This window comes from Epinephelus moara, chromosome 6 (genome assembly GCF_006386435.1).
Source record: "Epinephelus moara isolate mb chromosome 6, YSFRI_EMoa_1.0, whole genome shotgun sequence".
NCBI lineage: Eukaryota > Metazoa > Chordata > Actinopteri > Perciformes > Serranidae > Epinephelus > Epinephelus moara.
The window spans coordinates 26,556,559-26,567,306 of NC_065511.1; the positions used below are offsets into that span (position 1 = coordinate 26,556,559).

The window sequence follows — 10,748 nt, forward strand, 5'->3', positions numbered from 1 at the left end:
CTGTGAAGGGACTGTCAGGGGAGGAGGGTGGCTGGTTGATTTTTGTTTTATTTATTTATTTTATTTTGATCCCCCCTATGTTAATCACTTATTGATGCTGTTTTTGAAGTATGAATAAGTCAATAAGTAATTTATTCCATTGAAATATCATTGATGTATTATAGAAAAGTGATTTATCTTTTTATAAATGACAAAAGGTGCATCTGCCTCATTTTCGCTGTGGTATCGTGATACTACTCAGAACCATGATATTTTCATTGGTATCGTACAGTGGGTCCCGATTTTGGTACCGTGACAACACTAATCTGGAGGGGGTTCATCTGCAAAAACTAATGAAAAACTAAACAACGATATTCGGTATTCGGTACTCGGTATTCGGCCAAGTGTTTAATATTATTCGGCTTCGGCCACAAATTTTCATTTCGGTGCATCCCTACTTTTAAGAGTATGTATTCTACAATAATTTAATGCGAGTACTTTAATATGCCCATCCCTACTATGTATTTACAGTAGGATGGGCTATTTGAATGTGCAGCAAAATGTTGTCGCCTTCAGGTGTTATTAAATCGAACCAGCTAACCTCGCAGATCAAACATGCAGCAGTCTGTGTACGGACAAGCTCCGCTGTTTAGACATCACAATGTTGTTTCAATTCAGAGTCCCTTTGGTAACACGAAATGATTTACTTTTTAATCCCTCAGGTCATCATTGGAGAGTCTTGTTTACAGGGATATACAAGGTTGAGTTTCCAAAAGCATCAGAATGACATTGAAAGCAGTCGCTATGCAACCAAGGGAATCTGTGCCTTGCTGTGACCTACCAGGTGACCCAGTCTTTCTGGCTCTGTAAGCAAAACTCACAGGAAGTGAGCTGACACTGCACCTTCAAAAGCTGGAAAAAAAGCCTTCAACACAAAAATCTCTCTCCGCAACACCTCCTGCATTTGTCTGCGCTTCCTCATGTCATATGCTCCACCATTAATAGTGTTCCCCTGTGAAAATGTTTACAGTGCATCCCATTCATCATAGCCTCCTCACCGTCTAATAAAAATGCCCTCTAAGGCCTTATTTTCAGTCTCTGGATTTAAAAGTGCTTTTGATTTTGGTAGTCTGCCCTCTGGTTTCTCTGGAGTCCGTCTCATCTCCTTTGGGATTGAGATCTCTTTGGACTTCGGGTTCAGAGAGCAAATGCTTAGGGACTGCTAGGAACATAATAAAGTTAGTGAGGTGAAAACTCTGAGCTGAATTGAGAAAAAGAATACAAGGTCTACTGGTCGCAATCCTCTCTGCATGTGCTGCGGGCTTTAATGCAAACTGGCAGAGGAGAAAAGCTAGGAAGAATGAACTGGAAGACATGGAGATCATCACATCAGCCATTAACAGTAACAGTGGAGTAAAAATGCAGCAGTTGTCTAGTTGATTTTATCAGTATGTGTATTTATCTCACTGGCAGGAACTGAACCCACGTGTCTTGCCTCTGTTAGCATTAATAACACCTGTAACAGCAGCGTTGTGATCTGGAGCAAACAGTTAAGCTACTGATGTAGTGTATGTAGTGACTTTAGTGTTTTGATAATCAAAAGATCATTAATGCCATTGCAATCAGCAATGCCTGGCCTTCTAAAACAATAAAGGCTATTTTGCTACCAGGGCCTAATTGTCATTGTGTCGGCCTAAGCATAAGACTCCATTCAGCACCACCGCTATGGAAACTGTGGATTTAAACACTCTGCTGAAAACAGCTTTAGAAATGTTTCCATTAGGCCAAAAAAGAGCTTTAAAGAGGTTCTTTCAAAAACTGTAAAACCATCTTATGCCTCATTTAGACCAGAGGTGGTCAACCTTGTGCAATGCAGAGCCAGCAGGTTGTAGTTTTCATTTCGACCAGGGCTGTGTATCGTTAAAAAACTATGACACCACTACCAATACCAGTGTCCTTAAACTGTTGCAGATACCAGTGGAGTACTTCATTTGACACCCATTATGTGAATGTAAGCATTAAGTTGTGGAAAATGCCAGCGCCATTTATTTGCTGGCATCTCGGCACGCTGAAATGCCAACTCCGTCAGATACACTCCACTTCACCACACCACAGATTGTATGGTTTGTAGCTGCTGTGCTGGTGGGCCAATCACAAGTCACTTTAAATCAAAGAATGCCTGCTGTGATTGGCTACGAGCAAAACCACAGAAATAGTACTTTTTTTCTAGATCCAGGTACAAAAAGGATCAAATGCAGGCACTGTTTGACTTTTGAACTTTCCATACTACTCAATACTGTGTTATTTTGGTCGGTACCTTAGAGGTATATAATACCGATACCCAGACATCAACTAAAGACTCAATCCACTGATTATCACCACTTCCAGTAAGAGGCAGAACTGATCAGTAAAATGATGTGCTATCAGCTGGAATGCAAACTTGCAGATTTTTGCCTCTCAGTGGTAGATGGTTAGACATCGCTGATTTAGAACATCTAAATGACTTCTCATTTTCCTGACTTTCACTTGCAGCAGCCATTGATGCTGTCACTTTTTAACTGACATGTAATTTACAAAGGTGAAACTACAACTACTACACAGAATTGGCATTTCCAGTGCCTGCTCCAAGTGTCTGACAAACTAATGTTACTCTAAGGCAGCTGCATTTTAAACAGCTCACAAACCGCACTACAGTACAGGGTATGCTGTGCGTTTCACACTAGGAATTTTTAATTTCAACAGATCATTACAGATCAATATTTAGTTTTTATTTTTTTCCCATGTTGAAACAGAAATGCAACTTTCAGATCACTGGCAGATTGAACCCAGAGGAAGATCTGCAATGTAAAAGAAAAGACTGGGGTAATATCTGGACCACTATGAAAATAAACGTTCCTTTAAGCCGCTAATGTACAGAGAGAAGGAGATTCTATAGTTCTGGCAACATGTATATCAACCAAGTATCCGTAGAAATTACAACTATATTGGACAATTCTACACATCACAATTTATTGATGTAAAAATACACTGTCAATAAATGTAACCAGGGGTTTAGAAATACTACTATCCAGTATGTATTTTTTCTCACAGCAGTGACAGAGTGACGTATCACCGCGGCATGGCGGTGATACGTCACAGAGAAACTGATACTTCTTTCCGACAAATACGGCATATTGCCTCATCCAAATTCACTGGCTGCCCCTTGGCATCTGGCACAAATCCAAATCCAACATGATGGATATTGTTGCCTACAGTAAAAGTGAACAAATAAACGTTACAGAAACCCTGAAGCTGGCATTTCTCCACGTGCATTTAAAATAAACATGTTTAAACATTAATTCAAAAAATGAGAGTCCGTTTTAGTCGTTTTAGAAGAGGTTTGATACATGAACTATAGTGTGTTTACGTCCTGCACGGAGGGATACACCGGTGAGCAACAGCTGCAGCTGGCTCTGGGACAGGTACGCTAGGTCACTCGGTAAAAGCAAACAAAGACACGACACGGACGATATTACTCACTTGACTGAAAGCTGTCCATCAGCTCCTGCAGGCCTGGGCGTTTTTTCCAGTTTAACTTAGTGATTGCTGCAAAGTTTTCACTCCTTGTGATGCACTCTCTGCGGCGGTTTTCCTCCTGATGATATATCTCCCCAACGATGGTAGCACTGAATCCCATTCTGTGCAGCAAAATGATTCCACCTCCGTAGGAATATGTTAGCTAGCCCCGCAGGTACACCACCAGTCCTCCCCTGACCTCCGTCTCCCCTCGACCCGTTGCTGCTCCGCCGCTCTGGAGGATTCAGCCTCTCTTCTCGCCCGCTCAGCATCCAACACCTGGGAGTTCCTCATCTGTATGCTCCGGCTCAAACAGGTATGGCTCTGGGTCTGTGTCCACTACGAGAAACTCCTCAAAATCGCGTTCAAAGTAGTCCACTGCAGCTACTATAGTCCGGAGATATCGCTAGACTAAATAAACAGCTGAGTTTTGTTTACAGGCTACGTCTGTGCCTGTGCCTGCTCACCGGTGTATCCCTCCGCAGATCACAGCGCCGGACATACTGACCCCAATACTAACCGCTGAGACCCAGCCACTGGACGTACAGACACAAAAACTATATCCATCATGTTGTCTCAATATGAAAATGATAGCGAAAGGGCATAACTCCCAAATCGTCGGAGTGTTCTTTTAACATTTGGCTTGGGAACCAGATCCGCCGCCATGATGAATCAGCTTTTTTTTCTTTTCTTTTTTTTTTTTTGTGCAGTGATGACCTCTTCACCGCGGTAGGCATCACGTGACCGCGGTATTGCGGTGATGCGGTTATTGTCACAGCCCTAGGTATCGGTCCTTGATACCTTTTAGGTATTGACTGAAATAACCCAGTACCAAATAGTATTGATGCTTCTTTTTGCAGCAGGGGTCTGATCCCAGATTGTTCCAACTCCCCGCTGGATCAGCTAAATTCATGATGCTGCTCTGTCCAGAGCCGCTCTCCTCCTGAGCATAAGCTAATACAACAGCAGAGGCTAACACCCAACACTGAGCCATTATCTGTCTCAACAAACTAACACTGACACCGAAATGACTGGACTCTGTCGTTAAACACGATAACCGTTAAATAACATAAGCTGCGTTATGCTAACAGTTAGCCCTCTCACTGTGTGTGTGATCGGCGCAGAACTCACACTCCTGCAGCAGCAACTACAACCCATACTGTTTGTGGTGTGGTGAAGTTGTGCACGGTCTATTTAGCAGTTCAACGTGCCCATTTGGCACCAAAATGTTCAAAAGTAAGGCTATACTGCACACCATTCACACTATGGGTATCAAATGAAGTACTCTATTTTCATCTGTATCACTGTAAGGGTACTGGTGCTGGTACTGGTATTGTAATTTTCTAAACAATACCTACCCTAGTTGGCAGTTTATTAGGTCCACCTTGCTAAAACTAATGCAGTCTAAAAAATGATCCAGAGGTGTTAATATTAATATTGATAATTTGTCCACAACATTCATATTAAAAAAGGCAGATTACATCTATCCATTCATCTATCCATTAATCTATAGATTTATCTACATGCAAATGTTTCTCTGAATACTGCCATAACTTGTGAACATCCATGTTCACCATGTATCTCTCCTCCCTCATGGCATCCACGAGCTATGATTTCCATATCCGTGTGTTGTTATAATCCTAGTACTGCACAAAGAGGGTAATGAAGCATCTGCTCATTTGCCCTGGGGTCACATATAAGTACATCACTGTCATGCCATAAACATGAGCTGCCTTCACCTCTCTTCTTATCACAAAACAGAGGCTCCTCCAGAGCTGTGGGTGTTGCACATCTGGCAAGGAAGGCAGGGAGTGACTCGGATGCTCCTGACTCCATAAGAGTGGAGAGAGTAAAAGAGAAAACTGTCTACATGGTAGGTATCAGAAATGTACTCTATTAGATTGTAGTTGGTATATTTGGATTCGTAGTGTTTTAGATACAAATCTTTCAGCCAGATCTGAGTGGAAGATAGAAATATAATTATGGGATCAACATCGGCTCTTGAATGACAAAGAGATGGATTAGAACAAATGGAGGCTCCCTGTCGATAATCCTGTGAGAAAATGGGAGTCACTGGACCGTGAATGGGTTTCCAAATCAAATGTAATGGAACAAGGGGCATGGGTTCAGGAGGGAGGTGAAGAATACATGAGCAGGATGGGATTTTCTGCTCATCCCATGACACATATCAAAGGCTGGGGTCAAGTCTTTTATTAGATATGACGCACGTTCATACCATGTTTACAACCCTGTGTTTCAAAGCTGTATTGAATATGGATCATTATTCCACAACTGTGGTAACATGATTTTGAGGGTCAAAAGACTGACCTCAAGATTGTTGAGAGATATACGCAAGGTTGAACTCCATTTAATTCAGACATCCTAAATGTTCAAACTGACTCTATTAATCTGTGACCGATAAGGCTTTATGTTACTCTTGATGGCCTTCATCAGTTTGATCTCATTAGAAGCAGCGTAATTGACTGCTTGCATTAAACAATGACCCGGGCCCTTTCATTTTGTTCTCTGTTTCACAAATTAACCTAAATTAACTGCATTTCCAGCCCCTGAAAGCAGACCGCGAATAACAGCAACTGAGCGGCTCGGTTAGAAGAAAAACGAGCCGAAAAAACAACCATCATCATCGAAACGTGGGTAACGGTAATTGAGAAATTGGCCATTCATAGGGAAAACATTGTTTCAGATTGGATGTCACTGGAGAAGGATAGTGCATCCAGCAGCTGTTGTGAAGAAATTTCTCAACATCTAGTGTATGAGCTGCATGTAAATTATAGCAGTATTCAGTAAGTAGGTGAAATAAAAACCAGCATGTCTTTCCACTCTGTACCAGATAGATTTTCTTTGTTTTTGGCCTGAAGGCAGAGAAATAATCACAGAAATGTGCAGTAAGGAGCATTCAATTCACTATTCCAAATTGTGCCATTACCTCTTAAATGAAGCACTGCATAAACTGACCTTTTATTTATATTTATTCTAATTAGACTGTTTGTTTATTTAAAAAATATATAATTTTCAGCTGAGAGTGACGTTCAGCAACATCTTCATAACAATAATCTAATCAGGTTTTTACTTTCTTATTATGAGCGCAAGTAGAGGGTTGCTAAAAAAAATGCTGCATTGATGAGGGTGGGAGCATAAAATTCAGCTCTGCAACAATTTCACATCATTTGACATTTCATATCATTTGGTTTGATATTATGGAGCCTGTGGCATTATCTTCAGTTCAATGCCTTTTCCAATTTGAGATCCACTGCCTTCCTGATTTTACCCTCATTTGTAAATGTCACTTAAGTAGAAGTGATGGAAATAATTTGCAGTGGTGTAAAAAGAAAGATATAAAAAAAAAACAAGAGAGATAAAAATGAAGGGAGGGAGTGGAGGGAACATGGCGGACGGTGAAAAGCATGCGTCTCTATGTTTGGTGGTTTTAGTATGTAAAGATAAACTGGAGGATTACATTCACGGGTGAAGAAAATGTTCCTAAAAAATGTCAAAACCAATTTCATTATGAAAAAAATGCAGGACTGTTTTCTTATTTCCTGAGAAAGTTGAAATACAGACTTGTTATTTGACAGCAGCAATGGGAAGGTTTGTCATACTGTCAACATATTTTGCATTGTCTTGTCTGCAGGAAATAAATTAGGTCTGATGCTGTCCTCTGACAATAGCTGGATCCTAGGGGAAATTTGCAAGCATATGGCAACTGGGAGCCCCCACCCCAAAAAACAACAACACAAGGACAAAACCTAATAAAAACACTAAATCGTGTTTTCTTTCTAAAACAAATCTGAGGGCCACTGCCTCACTCTTTCCACTCGACTCTAATGTGATACAGATCTCACAAAAACACCTAAATGTGCTGCCATCATGCCTCTTCTGTCAACGTGAAGCCGGTGGCACAGCACTTATGCTGAAGTGTAACTGGGAGACAGTCGCAGCACATCCTAACGCCTGTGTGCATCTCATCACAAGCCGAGCCAGAAATCCTGAATGAGCTGCCTCTTCTTGGTGATGTCAGGCAGAGGCGTGACCTTCCATTATTAGTCTATTGTCGCCGGCTTTTTCAGTTAATGTGTCACACATACTCTCCTTCCCAATTCTCCACAGTCGGAGCGTGTCCCGCAGGGTTTTACTTTGCCCTTCGTGTCTTAAACAGGGTTAGGGTTAGAACTGGCTATTATGCGGCACATAATTGCACTTCGTCATGCTGCAGATTGTCCCAGTAGGGAGAGTTGCAGCGAGGGACGTTCTTATTTGAAGGGGATATACCAGAGGAATAATACCCAGTCATAGCAAATCCATCTTTCTGTCCCCAGAGCGATGTTATGCATTCAAGCAAGAATGTGCTCCACGGCTATTTATTGTATGTACATGGTAGCAGGTGCAAATAAGGGGCCTGGCGGTCTCCGGAGGATCATAATTGGTTGGAGAGCTCATTAAGAGTGCGTCGGATTGCCTGACGCCTGAGGAAAAATGTTGCGTTCGAGTCAAAAGTAAGTGATAGACAGAAGGATGTGACCTCGCTCTGTCACCACTGGGAGCTCTCAGCAGCAAGCACAGCTCACAGCAGCAGTCAGACTCCGGAGGTAGTACAGGGCTGCTGACGGGCTAAAAGTCGGGATTTCCTCTACCATTAGTTTACCCTGTGTTTATCTCTGCCCTCTGTCTTATCTATATGTCTGAAGTCTCAACTACTTTATTGGTGTCTACACTACAGGATAGCATACACTGTATTCTACATGATTTACAGATGATACTGATAATAACCAACAATTTACAATCAAAATATGAACATACAGACAGTAATGAGTGTTATCTTCTGCATACCTTTATATTTATTAATTTTTCCCAGTGGTGTTCCCATAGAAATAGAATGAGACTAGAACAGACATTCCCATTCAAATCAAAAGAGCAGGATGGTTAGAATGGCGGCCATTTTTATGTGTATCTTTGCTATTGTAGCGGGCTAAACAGACAGCAGGAAGTTTTAAACTCACTTACTGTATTAACCAAAGAAGTGGAGTAGTATGTTTTCATTTAAGTAATTTGTTACCATGCCATAACTCTTAGGGTGCTTTCAGACCTAGAGTTGTCTTGCCTTGGCCCGAATCAGGGACTAATTTTGTTACAAAGTTGCATAATTGCCTAGAGTTGGTTCGTGTTCTCAGATCAAATGCCTTGTGTGAGAAAGCTGCTCTTGATTGGTCAGAATTCACGTGGGAAAAATCCAGGAAGTAAACCAAACGTTGAAGAAGAGTACACTTGCAAAGTAAATGCGACACTTTCTAATGTCACAATGGAGGGACAGCTACACAGGTTGATTTTAGCGCTGCTCATCGTGGACTATATTGCTGTCATTGTTCATTTTAGTCAAACCGTACGGTTTAAAAATGAGGCGAAGCTCCAACTGGAAACAATGTTTTGATGCATTGGATGTGCTGAATGTGCATATTAAGGCAGTACAGGAGGAGGTGCACATTAATAATCCTCCAGGACTGTAACATGCTCATGTTTAACCCAAACAATGTGTAATGTGACTGCAGTTGGTTCGGATCGAGGTCGGAACACGTTCTCACCACAAACAAACCACACCAGAGTTCGTTTGTAACCGGACCGAGACCAACTTTAGAAGAGGGACTCAGTCTGGTTGTTTTGGTGCGCACCTGAGTGCTGTGTTCACACCTGCCCAAACGAACCACACTTAGGGGACAAACAAACTTGAGTTCAATTGAACTGAATCAATCAGGGCAGGTGTGAAAGCACCCTTACTTCCCTGTTTCTTTTGTTGCCGTTGATTGCATGTTTGTTGAAACATGATGTACTGTAGCTGCCTCTAAAGAACAAATGAGAGCCACTGCTCTGTGGACAGCTGAGAGGCAGAGACTGTCTGAATAAACAGTGTGCAGATCAACATATTTTCACGTCTAACTCTGTGACTTAAGGGTTTATTTTAACAAAACCAGAGTGGGTGACTGTTGGAACAGTGGAATAATCAACTAGATGACTAACTGAGTTTGAATGAAGTGTGTTTGTGTTTGACAAAGGCAAATAAGCTAATGTTATTCTTTCTTTTGTGAAAGGACATGGAACATGGATCAATGTATGGTTATATTTCTCTATTTAATTAGGAAAACAAGTGTTAGGATAGATCAAAACCGAGCTCTCAAACTACTACTAGTCAGTGTGACACATCCCCACTGGTGTGTGTTGTCACCATAACAACAAACATTAATATCAATTTTCTTTTGTACTAGTCAAATGACCACAGCAATATCCTTTCTAACAATCCTATTTTTGTGGTTCTTTCATAGCCCAAAACTTGCACGTCAGTTGGAGATGAAATTCCCCTTGGATTTGAAGTTCTTTTTGTCTGTATTAGCCCCATAATGAAGTGACAGCATGCACATTGTACTGCCTTCCATGCAAGGTATTTTGAGAAACTTGACCTATGTTCTGAAAGGGCTCAGGCAGGCAACAGATAAAAGTTTATTTCCATGGCTTCGGACTGTTGAATTATTATTTGTGATCAAATCTTTCATTAATAAAACAGGGACACAGGGAACCAAAACTCTGAAACTGTGATATTGATTTATGACTTGAGGCAACACCACTGACATCGACTGCAGGTCTGACATTTTGAGGTTCACAGTGTTTGTCCAAATTTTCAGTATGCTTATTAGCAGGGCTGGGGGGGTGAAGCTCTGAACATCTAAAAAGTCACTACTTGTTAACATCACAATCACCATGTCACAAATCAGTTTTCTTTGTACTTGAATCCATCCTTTGTAGTTTGGAGGATTGGTTCTGACAGCAGAAGGTGTTGTAGCGTTTTCACCAACAGAGCTCGGTACTAACATGAATGCTGGCATCCAGTAGGATCCCTCTTTAGGATAACAGACTGTAGCCAACACAGTTAATTTGGTTGTGTGTCCTGATAGACAATTTCAGACAAGGAAACCCTCAATATCATTTCTCAACATTAAATTTTCCTCACTGTAAAGCCAAAGCACAGCTTGGCCTAGGACATGACGGCCAACAGTTGCTTGTTAATGCCCATGCTTTTTGGCAGAGCATAATCTGAGTTAGCTACAAGAGAGAGCTGATTGATGGATTGCTAATTGTGTCCTTGGTAAGCAGCAGATGCTCCGTCACAGATGCTAGAAACAAATTAGACTTGCTCATGAAGGAGGAGT

At 41.4% G+C, this 10,748-nt stretch overlaps 1 protein-coding gene across 1 annotated transcript in view; it reads right to left on the minus strand.

Moving 5' to 3' along the window:
• The window catches only part of LOC126391377 (uncharacterized), a 54,943-nt gene extending 51,215 nt beyond the window's left edge, over positions 1–3,728 (minus strand). Inside the window, exon 1 of the mRNA XM_050046091.1 lies at positions 3,499–3,728. The gene's annotated coding sequence lies outside the window, so the exon portion shown is untranslated. The remainder of the gene's footprint in view (positions 1–3,498) is intronic.
• Positions 3,729–10,748: the final 7,020 nt, after the last annotated feature.